At 42.2% G+C, this 12,845-nt stretch overlaps 1 long non-coding RNA gene across 1 annotated transcript; it reads right to left on the reverse strand.

Annotated features, from left to right (window-relative positions):
• Window positions 1-4,738: 4,738 nt before the first annotated feature.
• Window positions 4,739-10,501, reverse strand: LOC142088877 (uncharacterized). The gene is made up of 3 exons (XR_012676060.1): window positions 9,612-10,501; window positions 8,772-8,907; window positions 4,739-5,249 (listed from the first exon to the last, which is right to left on the reverse strand). It is a non-coding gene; the product is annotated as an uncharacterized LOC142088877 (long non-coding RNA).
• Between the last annotated feature and the right edge of the window lie 2,344 nt (window positions 10,502-12,845).

Genomic DNA, 12,845 nt, shown 5'->3' on the forward strand with positions numbered 1-12,845 from the left:
ACCAATGTAACAAAACCACCCTCAAAACTAGAGAGCACTCTGGAAGACTTTTCTGCTGAGGAAAGAGGGGACACGGCAGCCTCCCCGCGCTCCCGCCAGCACACTGGAAGAGGGCCCTGCAGCCACGGAGACACGACCGAGGGCTGGCGAGCCGCCTCGGTGGCCGAAGGGGCTCACATGGGGCTGCGCAAATCCACGCTGCTCCAGTTCGCTGCCCAGGACCAAGCACCAGCCCACGAAACCACACGTCCGTCGGTGGATGGAAGTGTTAAGTTCAACGGAAAGGCGATTGCCAGCGTGGGATTCATATTCTTAAAAACACTGTGCATTTTTTAAACAAAAATGTAATTTCCACCAACAGTTTTAAGAATCAAAGTACTTCTACTTTTCCTGATTTTTCAGCTATAATTTACATCCCTGAGACAACTCTCCTAATTACAGGCAAACTCAGCAGTACTACTGGTTACCCAGTGTATTTTTCCACCAGATTGTTTGGATTCATAAAAAGAAAAAAAAAAGAAAGAAACAACTCACCCAAGTCTAACAGCCTGATCAAATACTAACTCTCAAACGATAAGAATATAAATCTGGTTGCAGGAATGTGCAGACTGCTGCAAGTGAGTGATAAACTGAGGGTTTCACGCTTGCATTTAATTTCTTACATGTACAGCTTCCAGCCTTATCTCACTACTTCTGAGCATAAATTCTTGACATCAGAAATGCTGAGTCTTCAAAGTAAAAAAAAGTTTTACCATCCAGATATACAGAAAAAACTGTTATGCCATTCTAGAGTTCCGCCTTTTGCTCTTTTACGGTGAATATTTTGGATTTGTATCTTTTTTGTGCCCACCAGGATACAAAGACACCACCAAAGATCTGCACTTGCATTCTGCTTATGTATACATACATACTCAGCCCCTAGATCTGACACTTTACCAAATTCTTTCAAATTCAGTCTCCTGGAGTAACCACAATTGTTAAAACATTTCTGGAAAAGAAATACGAAGAGAACGAGTGTCAGAGCCCTTCTTCTGGAACCAGCCCCTGCACAGGAAGACCGAAGACGAGGTGTTTCAAACTGCCCAAAACCACATATTAAATCCCAAAGTTGGACTAAATTAAAACATACCAGAATTAGAAACTGAAAGTCAGAGCAGCACAAGGCACTGAAGGGGGAGAGAAGCTCAGGCTCCCTGCCCACATGCCGACTAAGCGAAAAGCATTGACCCAGGGTCCCTCCCAGGAGCCACCACGCAGAGGGTCAGGCGTTTTATTTCATGAAAACGTGGTTCTGGACAGTTTGAACCTGGGGCTGAGCAGCAAAGGCTTTACAATGCATTGACGATATTCTTTGCTCTCCTGACCCTGTTTATCTCAGCCATTTTATACCAGGCTTTAATGGCCTAATTAACATACTTTAGCCAGGGAGGTTTCACATTTCCCAGCAGTAAATGAAATCCTGGCATGCCTTAGATCAGTGGGAGTTTTCCTGAGGATGGTCTTCAGAACTTGGCCGAGCAGCAAGTTTGCCTGTCCTGTGTATGCGGGGGGGCAAATCCCCATCTGGCACCATTCACAGCCAGGAAGGTTCAACTCTGTTGCCTAAACATAGGTTACTGGGGCCATTTCAAGTGTCCTTTGATACCCTGTTGGTTGTCAGCAGGGAAGCAGGACTGCTATGCCCTCGACAGCTCTGCCTGCGTGTGGGCAACTGAAAGGGGCCCATGTGTTTTGGCATTACAAGGCTAATGCAGGTCACTTTAGAAAATATTTAGCATTTGCTTGCTGTGGCAAAGCTGGAACTGATAGGAGTCCTACACTTGCAGTCGTCTTTGCCTCTTTCCCCCACAAGGAAATCAAGGCACAGGCTGCATTCTCCTTCATTTCTAGGCTTGTTCATCTTGGCTCAGGTTGGAGCGCGCCAGCAGCTGAAAGCTGTTACCACCTCGTAGCTCTCTAGTGATGTATATGAAATAAACTGGAAATCTCAATCCAGTTCTGAGCAGTGATGGCTATTAACTAGAAATGAGTCATATGAATTCAGCATTTTTGTGAAAAAAAAAAAAAAGGTCAAATCCTGAAGGCAGTCAAGTATTTAAGCAAACGCTTCATTTTAAACCTGTCTTGTCGAAACAGTCCCACCATCTCATTGAAGTTACCAGATTATTTGTACACTGAAAATAGGCAAGCACCCACCCGCTTTTGTAGATCAGGTCTTAAATTGGTACAAAGATCACCCTGGAAAAGCAGATCTGAGGAACCCTTGCTGATCCTCTCCTCGCAAACAGAAAACTTAAGTAGTGACGAATGATCCTCTAGCATTTTTAACAAGCATTAAAAATAATGATTGTGCCTCTCTGAGTGCTAGTTTTATGAAGATAGTATCTGGAAAAATTTAATTAAAATGAAAGAGATTTTGTCATAACAAGTCTACACAGAAAAAAATAAAGCATGGTCAGAGATGGTAATGGAATATTGCTTCATTTATCTGGAGCAGAAATAAACCAAATTGGTTGATAAATATGGATATTTTTACTACAGTTTTTAACCTTGCAATTAGCTGCAGGGTGAAGGCAATTAGCTGAAGGTGAGGCTGCTTAGTCAATAACTGGAATATGTTTTCCATCAGTTATCTCTGGTAATCTTTTGTTCCAAAGCTGGGAATACAGGCTTTGCCGTGAAACAGGACCCAGATGCAGAAATCATCAGCCTGTGCTGACAGACTGCCCCAGTGCACATATTACTCTCTACATTGTAAAAGTGAAGAAGTCTTTCTTACTCAACTTTCATTTCTAGTCTATTACTTATTTCCAGAGAAGAAAATATTTCTAGTGATGTTTGCAGTGGTATTCTAAAATTAGATCTCTATATAAAAGTATTTGGCAGTATTTTAATACAGGGAAATTTTACCATGATTTCTACGTCCTAGATTTTGATGTTCATTCCAATGCTGAGGCATAGAAGAGAAGCAGTTTATCCACAGAGAGGTCGATAGAAACACCCCATTGCAGCATTGAGCATCCACTTCAGATGTGAAAATGCACAATATTAGAATGACCTCAGACTCAAAAAACGCACCAATAGGCCAATGTCATCGTATTCTTGCTCCTTTTCCACCCCTCACTTCTTAGGAAGATGTCTGAATTTCCTGCTCATCTTGTCTAAACAGGGGAGGCTCGTGACAGAAGTTGAGTTTTTTATGGATTTGAAAATTGTCTGATTGGAAAGACTTTAATCCCACACCTACACAACCTACCTCTTGTATGAAGTTACAGCTATATAGGCCACTTCAGTGAAAGCAAACTGGACCAATTAGAAGCTTATACAACAGGCAGCATTGATGTTTGTTTTCATGAAAGCAGAGGATAGTGCTTTCCAGCTGCAGGGGAAAAGGGGTAAGAGAAGAATGCCTTTAACTGTTTTAATACAATAGATATAGATGGGACCAGGCCAAAACCCGGGCAGGCACCCCAGAGCTTTAGCATGCAAGTATATGAAAGTTTGGACCCAAAGCCTCGGGTTTGTTTCTCATCTTTCTAATGGGGGGAAAAAAAAAAAAAAGAAGAAAGATCAGACCATTCCAGACATTTTGATATTTAAAATCCAACTCTGATTTTAAAGCCCATCTGTAGCTGGAGTATTTTTAATATACTTATCTCAAGCAACACACAATTAGCAGCTTACTTGAGGAAGGCCTGGCTTTTAAAGGCACCTAATGAAGTTTCCCACACAAGCTGAAGACACCCATTACCTTGTGGATATTAATATTTGGGACAGCCTAGCTCTTCCTTGAGCACAATGGCATTTCAAAACACTTGCATGTATAAAAGACGGCATTAGTTGGCCTACAAGTTGGATCAGAGAGCGCCAGAACAGCTTATTTTGACAATACTCGCACACAAGAATTGATTTATTGCTGGTAGTCCTTTGTTTTATTTTGCCGATAGCAAACGTCAGAGTACTAGATGATTTCTTGATAGATAGCTAGCTGTGGGGACTCATTTTGCCTTTTTTCTCGTCGTGGGAGTTAACTCTTTACTGATGTTGTTTTAAACAATACGTTGGTATTGGTGCCATACAAAATATTAAGCATCTGGTTAAAAAAAAAACAAAACAAAACAGAATACCCTGGGGAAAAAGAGGCCTGACAGAGATAAATGTGATTTAGTAACATAATAAAACAGGAGTGTAGTGAATCATGCAAAATAAGCGTCATTATTTGATTGAGAACGAGAAAACCGGAATACAGAGCATTCAGTGCTGGCCTACACACTTTATTCAACCTGGCTTAGTAGGAACAGGAAATTCTAGCTAAATTCATAACACCTAGTTTTATAAAGGACTTATAAAGGAGGGAAACACATTTTTCACAACGTTAGAGGTGGTCCTGAAAATGAACAGCTCTCACAAGTGACCTTTTGGGGGTTTCACTAGGGCATGGGTATGAGTTTTGCATCCTCACTATCCAGGCACACTCGTTCACATTGTGGTGTGCATGCATGGACGGGCACTGGCTGACTTGCTGTTCCCTACATCTGAATTTACAAGAGCTAATATATGTATTAATTCAAGTATTTAAATAATCACTGGTTTGCTATAATAATCTTTTGAAAGAGACAAACTTAGAAATAATGAAAACCGAAGTTATTTCTGAATTAATTATTTAAGTAAAAGGAGTTTAGATTAAAGAGGAAGCCTGGACGCCTTCAAGTTGTGGCACAATACAACAGCTATGTAAATAAACTTCTGAGAGCAGCTCCAAGCCATTCAAGTGAAGATATTTTTCCTTGCGATACATTCAAGCCTTTCGAAATAAGTTTCCAACTGTTTAACGACCAAAGTTGTTCCTACAAAGAGCCAAATACGAAAACTCGACCCAAGCAGAAAGTACAATGTGCCTTTCTTTGAAAACATCTATATAGAAAGGATGCTTTATTTAGAGGATTCAGGAAGTTGAAGCGTTGCCTTCTATCAGCTCGCAACCACAGAGCAAGCATCAGGAAGCGCACAAAAATGAACTTACTATTCCTACATGGAACAAGTGCCAATGGTTACACCAAGTTTGCTTTCAACCTTGCAGAACTGACTGCCAGCCCCCACAGACTTGTTAATCAGGCAGTGTCTCCTGGGGTTTCTCTTCTGCTTGGCTGCCTAAAAATGAAGCCTTTCCCTACAGAATAAAGAGACACACATACCTGGTTTGAATTTTCCCTTTTGCTGGCTGTCACGAGACTTTGGAAGGTTCAAACCTGAAAACGCAGGGAAAAAAGTAAATCATCTTCATAGAAAGGAAATGAAAAAAAAAAGCCACCTTTTCAGTCCTAGCCCACTCCTAATCATGACCTATGCAACAGAAGAATCAGTGGACCTGTAGAGTACGGTGACTGTAATTACAAAGCAATTGTGTTTTGAGTCCTGTCATTAATACCATATTACCAGCTGACCCTACGGCAGTGGTTACAGAGTGGACACAGCATAGTTAATATACAGCAGATCTTTAAAATAATTATATATGAAATCATACAAGCAATGATGAACATTTTGATTGATATATCTGACTGAAACTCAATATCTTAATTTTAGAGTAAAAAAAATTACAAAAGTTTTGCTAAAATTTACGCAATAACGTCTAAGAAAAACAACAGCTCTAGTAAGAAGCCTAAAAATGCAGTTATATTTGCAAGCTGGATAAAATAGCAATAGTTAGTATTCCAAATAATACAGCTAACATATTAAAGTGAAAAATCTCTGTAATTGCAGTATAGCTGCAATTTAATTGCAATCACGGAGCTTGAAAAGCGTACCTAAGGAATACCTCCCTACCTTTCTTAATTTTATCATGCAGAGCATCAGGAAAGATGTTTCAAACCTGTGGAAGCTTTGCACTTTAGGACTGCTTAAAAAGCCTTGTGCTTTTGTTTTTCCTGATCAACAATTTTTTTTTCTTATTGAAAAGCTTTTTCAAAATTAATTACTGCTTTTTTGCAGGAACTGTCTCCTTTCACTAGCACACTGGCCATGTTACTCTTTTAGACAAAAAAAAAAAAAAAAAAAAAGGACTGTGCCAGCTTTTTTTTTTTTTTTTTTTGACCACATTAAAAATTACCAGAGGGGAAGTTTTGCGATTAGTTTTGCTCAAGCAGCTGTCCCTAGGCCCATCCTTCCTGGGCCGCACGAGCTTTTCTAACTTGTGGATGAAGCGCGCTGCCCTGCCTGGTCTGGGAGGAGAGCTGCTGGGGAGCGCGGCGCCGAGGCCACCGCCGGGCTCGGGCAAGGCGACGGCAGGAAAAGCGGCTTTTCTCGGGAGGGCCGGTCTTTCCTCGTGATGGCAGGGGCCACAGAGCTTCACCTTAGGCCTATTCTAGCTGTCAGATGGGCAAAATAGACGGAAAAGAACATGTTAGGAAGGTGAACGCAAGTCAACAGGCTTTGGGTAGCTGGCACTGCATTTCCAGAGAAGTCATTTAGGGAGACCTGGGGCATTAAAACCCAGTTAAAGAAGTAACGCCTCTCACTCACCCCTCTCTAAAAGCACAACACCAAATAGCTGATGTTTCTCAGAAACGTGTTGGGAAGGAAAAATTAGAGATCAGGAAGGATTTTTTTTTTTTTTTCTATTGATTACTCTGTCCAGAGAATTATTTGAGAGGGCGGTACAAGAAATCCTCTTTGACAGTCTCAGCCCACCGTGGCCTCACCTCTGATCAGCGTTGCTGCATCTGGGGTGGATCCTTCCAAAGTTTCTTCTACTTTTACCTGTCCTGAATACGGGTTACTTTCCAGGACATTATGGAATGATTTAATTAGCACAACCAAATGATGGGGCTGGGATTCCAAGTAGGCAGAAAATGCCTTTGAGGCCAAATATGGACCAATATTTCAAAGAGATTTCATGCCTAGAGGAAGGAAATGCCCAATATGGGAGATGTTCTTAATGGATTTCTATCATCTCAGCCCAATTGTGCCCAGGAAATAAGAGCTTGAATAAGAATGGATTAATTAGAAACGGGGTTTTTTTAAATTAATACAGAATTACGGACATCATCAAAACACTACTGCATGTTTAGATCCCCAGATAGGAGTTTCTCTCTTCCTACCAGTCCAGAATGCAATGGATTGAAACAAAAATCTTGTCTAAAAGCATGTTGAATTCTGAACTGCTAAATTTACCTGGCACTTAAAAAAAAAAAAGCCTGCATACTAATCACCTGGAAATGCCTGAACTGCTTTTTCATTTAGGAATGCCTCGTACATGTACCTCTGTCCCCCACCACGCATCATTATTTGACATTGTACTAATGGTGTAAGTCGTGAGTCACAAAACAGATGATACCAAAAAAGTCTGCATTAAGTTCATGCCTTGTCCCTAAGGAGCTGGGTTTTTTTGTTTGGGTTTGTTTTGGGTTTTTTTAAAAATATGTTCCTCATTTGGGTGTCTTCCTTAAATACTTTAAAAGTTAGCATAACACAGCTGAATCCTGGAAGGCTGAGACATGCAATTTCATATCCTCTAGCATCATAATATTTAAATAGATAAATGATGTGCATACTTAAAGAAGTCCCTGTTTCAATGCTATACAAAAACTAAATCGGTGAAATCAGCTACTTCTCAGTAGCTCTTGCAAGACACTTTGCATCTTAGTAGTAGTTGAACTTAGAAATATAGACACATTTAGAAATTAGATTTTAACTAATCCGTAGGCAACCGCAAAGGAGTGCATTAAAAAACAGAATCATTACCCATCGTTTCCATTTTGTCAATCTGAAAAAGGAAAATTTAGCAGCAGATAAGTTATTCCAGTAGTGAAATGGGGTTTTGTTTAAAAGACACAGAAGAAATGCATATTGTTAACGTGTCATAGGTAAAGAAACTGTTGGAATTAGCTAATAAGAACAAAGTTTTTAAATGCATATGGATACATTTAGCACCCCACTTGGCATTATCTCCTCAGTGCGCTGCAGTAACATTAAATTGCCGGCTGAAAACAGATGGGAAACATAAAAGTCAAGCCTGCTATCTGACATCAGCACAACTAGCACCTCTGTTTCACAACCGTGGCTCCACCTGTGGGAACTGCTATCTTTTCAGTGGCAGGGACATAAATATACAGAGGCGATGCCATGCTTGTTGCATACTTGTTATTCAATAGCTGCAAGCGCTAAGAACGTGCTCACAAGATACATATGGAGCGGGACTGGATCATATCAGGGCAGAGGCTGGATGGAGATTCACCCTCAGATTTATTAGAAATGTAACGTTTTAATAAGAAAATGAGAGTGTAAAGGCGAAAAGAAGTCCCGTAAGGAAAAAATCGTTGATTTCTATCAACTTTCTCAACAGCGCAATTTGCTATCTGACATCTAGGAGAAAAACATACTTCCCGTGGCAACCAGAGCCTCTAGAAATCCCCTGAACTGCCCCTCTGCCGGCTGGGGCCATGTGGCAGCTGTCTGATAAAGCAAAAGGGGAATAGGCAACTGCTTCCACGGACGCAGCAGAATGGAGCAGAGTGAAGATACTGCTGAACCACTCTCCAAGATGGTGAAGGTGGCAGATGATGTGGTTCATCCTTGGTGTTATTTCTTCTACAGTAATACGATACACAAAAAAGCAAAACTAAACCAACGTTTCCGCAGCATGCCAACAGAGACTGTGATGAAACCCCCTCTCCCCAGTACATGCTGCCAAGCCACTACTGATCTGCAGCACAACTGCGCCCCAAGGTTTCATTTAATCTCACTCGTCTTTTCCTACCCATTACCCTTGTTACCTCCTGTTTTCAATCTCTTCAACAGCTGCAAGGCCACTCTGTCCTTCCATGGCAGGGACAGGAAATGTCCATCTGCTGCTGCTGCTTCCTGATGTCCTTTGTTTCTCCTTTTCAGCCCCTGGCTCATGCACACCACCTACGAACATCAGGGAGCACAGAGGATTTTGGAAGCAGCAGAGAAAAGAAGCCCTCCCCCAGCAGCAAGAATCTTTCAGTGTATTTTGATAGATAAAAGTTTCCTCTTGGCTATCTCATCTGAAAAACTGGTTTATCCCCCATTCCCACAGTAGGTAAGCACCGCGTTAATGAACATATCTTGAGAACCTCCATATGAGAAAGCAAAATATTACCCGAGTAGGTTACAGCACGGGTGAGGAATGGAAGAACTGAGATATCTGAGAAGAGATTTATGAGTTTAGCCACTGAGAAGCAGGCATTTAGGAAGATTTATTTATTTTGTGAACCAGCTGAGTTGTTGAAGCACTTGCAAAGAAAAATGTGACACCAGTGCTTAACTTGCCTATCCACCTTTGAAAAGTCTGAGATGTTCCTATCTGAATCTCAAATGCTATTGAAAACAGCATTACGTGATGTCTCAAAGACAGTGACAAGGCACAGCGGTGTTGTCTCCAAGTCCCAAGTTAGAGCTCGAACCACCAGGAAATGCTGGCACTAGGAAATCAGCTGGATCTCAAATCCCTGGTACTTCAAATCCCAGGGATACAATGGGGGGCAGGGATGTGTCTTTTGTTTTAAACTCATCCCGTAGAAAGAGAGAATGCAGACTTGACTGACTGGTGTAGTCCTCTACGGACAAATTCAAATTAATAGTGTTCTTACCACAGATCATCCACATCCAGTTGCAGTATCTATTCATCGAAACAAATGCTCAGAAACCCTGCAGAATCAGAGGCAAACAGCCCAGAGGGAGCAGGCTACGACGGGTCAGGGACAGGATGCTCCTCCATGGTAAATATTCCCCCAACAAGTTACATACATGGTGCAGAACCACAGGGGGAGCGCAGGCGTTGCTGTGGTTTATTTTGTGTTACAAGTTTTCATTTTGATTTTTACAGCTAGCACGGAAGTATGATACTTTTTTTTGATGCTTAGGTTCAGAGAGTTTATATTACAAGGTGGCAAATTCTACTGGAAGGCTGTCATACGCATGGCAGAGAATGACCTCCTTCATGTGGGAGATGCAGTGGTGGCTCAGCTGGGACTTTGAGAACTGCAGTGTTTGCCGTGTACGCACATCCATCCTCTCTCTGTAAAAAGAAATCATAGTTTACTGTGCAGAGAAAGGAAACTTGTTGCTTTTCTTCAGATGCCAAACTAATAATTGGTATTTATTCTTCATAGTGCTGTAGCACCTTGGAGCCCGTGTCAGTCATTAGGACCCCAGTGTGCTGGACACTCTGCAAACAGACCAGGCAGCAATTTAGCCTTTACACATGACCTCAGGTAACGGCTAGGAAACAATAATGAAAAACTGGTGGTCAAGTACACATATTGTTTAGTCCCTGAAATGCAAAAGAATTTTTACCACTTTCAGTGGGCTTTTATTCAGGTTGCTCATCTGGTTGTGGTGCCCACTGGTCTATCCCAGACGCCCAGTGCATACACATACACAGCCTCATCTGCTGACAAATTTCTTTACATCACCACACACCATTTTACTGGTTGCAAAGGGCATAATTTGTTCCCTGACCAAAGTCCGTGACTTGCTACAAAATTCTTACACTGGTATTTTTCTGGAAATAAGTGTATCAGTAACATACAACAACGTTAACAGCAAAGAGATATCCCCAAAAATTAAAAGTAGAATTCAAGTTAAGGGGAACACCCAGCAAATAAAGGAGCCAACTTACATATTTCTAATGAAGTTAAAGATTATGGTAAAGACCATAAACAGAGAACATGAGGAATCATGTACGGTTTGTATTGTGCGTGGAATTAGCTGACTGTGTATTGCATAAAGCTCAGAGTAAATGAACTACACCAGGGAGCTCTTGGATGCTCCTGACTAGTAGCAAAGCAACTACATTTCATTATTTCCCACTGATGTTCTTACTGGAAGTATACTCAACTCACTTCTAAAGAAAGTCTCTTCTGTACCCAAATGGCAAAAAAATCACTGATTAAATGGAGAGATAGCATACCCAGATGATTTGCATCTAACTGCACCTCAAGTCATATAATTATGCAACGTAACACCACTGCTAAGGGCTAAGGGAATTTTAGTTAATTCCCCAAAGACAAAGCTAGTAATTGCTATAAAATGAGGTTACTAATTTATTTTTTAGTACCACCCCCCAAGGGGTGTTGTGATGCCTGAAGGTCCCCAGTCTCCAAAACAGGAGTAAATTTAACTGTAGCCTTTTCCACATTATTTTGTGTTTACTGATATGAAAGTGTTTTGTGGTTTTTTTTCCTCCCAAATCTGTGTGCATGAGACCACTTTCACTCCATAGCTATGGAAACCAAGGGGCAGACAAGGCCAGAACCAGCGTGATGTCCCCTAAGACCTTGTTGCTTGGCCTTCAGTGACACACAACAAACCCACTGCTGGCAATTTCACTCCTGGCACCAGTGTTTGCATCCCAGCTGTCATGGTTTAACCCCAGCCAGCAACTAAGCCCCACACAGCCACTCGCCCACTCCCCCCCGGTGGGATGGGGGAGAGAATTGGAAAAGTAAAAGTGAGAAAACTCGTGGGTTGAGATAAAGACAGTTTATCAGGTAAAGCAAAAGCCGTGCACGCAAGCAAAGCAAAACAAGGAATCCATTCACTGCTTCCCATGGGCAGGCAGGTGTTCAGCCACCTCCAGGACAGCAGGGCTCCATCACGCGTAACGGTGACTTGAGAAGACAAACGCCATCACTCCGAACATTCCCCCCTTTCTGCTTCTTTCCCCAGCTTTATAGGCTGAGCATGACATCATATGGTATGGAATATCCTTTTGGTCAGTCGGGGTCTGCTGTCCCAGCCGTGTCCCCTCCCAACTTCTTGTGCACCTCCGGCCTGCTCGCTGGTGGGGTGGGGTAAGGAGCAGAAAAGGCCTTGGCTCTGTGTAAGCACACGAAAACATCCCTGTGTTATCAACACTGTTTCCAGCACAAACCCAAAACATAGCCCCATAGTAGCTACTAAAAAGAAAATTAACTCTATCCCAGCCAAAACCAGCACACCAGCCCACCAGCTCTGCAGCACAGGTCCTCGCTACTAGACCTGCAGAGCGATACCATTTCCACATCCACAAAGGACTCGACTCTGCGCTTCCTTCCAAGAGCACTGGGGGTAAGACAACAACTCCAAACCTGCACAAAGGCGATGGCAGACAGGATAGGCAAGCTGTGACTGCTCTTCAACAAGAATAAAAATTATATTTATGTGACAGTTATTTGGGAGAGGGAGGCATTACTAGTCATGGCTTGGACTAGAGACAGGAAAAAAGTGAAGCAAATATGCCTTGGAGTGGAAAATAATTTGGCTTGTGGCACCTTTTATGCAGCATTTATTGATGATCATTCAAAAACATTTGTTTCTAACTGCTGCACATCCTCTAAAAGCACTCTGTGGTAAACAAGTCTCCCATTTCACTGACCACCTTCAGCACTGCATTTGAGGAGCCAGCTTCCAGCCTTTGCCTCAGTTTGGCTGCCCAGTCCATCCAAAAACGCCTGGCCTTAAACATGGGAAAAAGAGGGAGAGAAAGAAATCTCTAACTCCCAGCTGTTGAATATTCCTAATGCTGACAAGGTCCAAATAAATGCATTCCCCATGCTCAATTACATTTCTTTGCTACCTGCTCAACAGATGAGAGTCCTACATACATAGATATATGTGACCTCTTGAAAAACAGTTCCGAGGACTGCCTCAAAATGAAGCCCCCTCCTCCTTCCCGGCTCCCACAAGCTGGTCTGTCTCTAACCAGTCCAAAATTACAGGCTGAGGCATCTAGAAACAGGAATCCCCTCCAACTTGTCTTTGCCCTGGGGTGGTGAGACAGATGAGGTTTCTTCCAGCCTTTCCTCAAATTGCTCCTGCCAGGGAGCTGCCCTGGACTGCAG

Source organism: Calonectris borealis, chromosome 1 (assembly GCF_964195595.1).
Source record: "Calonectris borealis chromosome 1, bCalBor7.hap1.2, whole genome shotgun sequence".
NCBI lineage: Eukaryota > Metazoa > Chordata > Aves > Procellariiformes > Procellariidae > Calonectris > Calonectris borealis.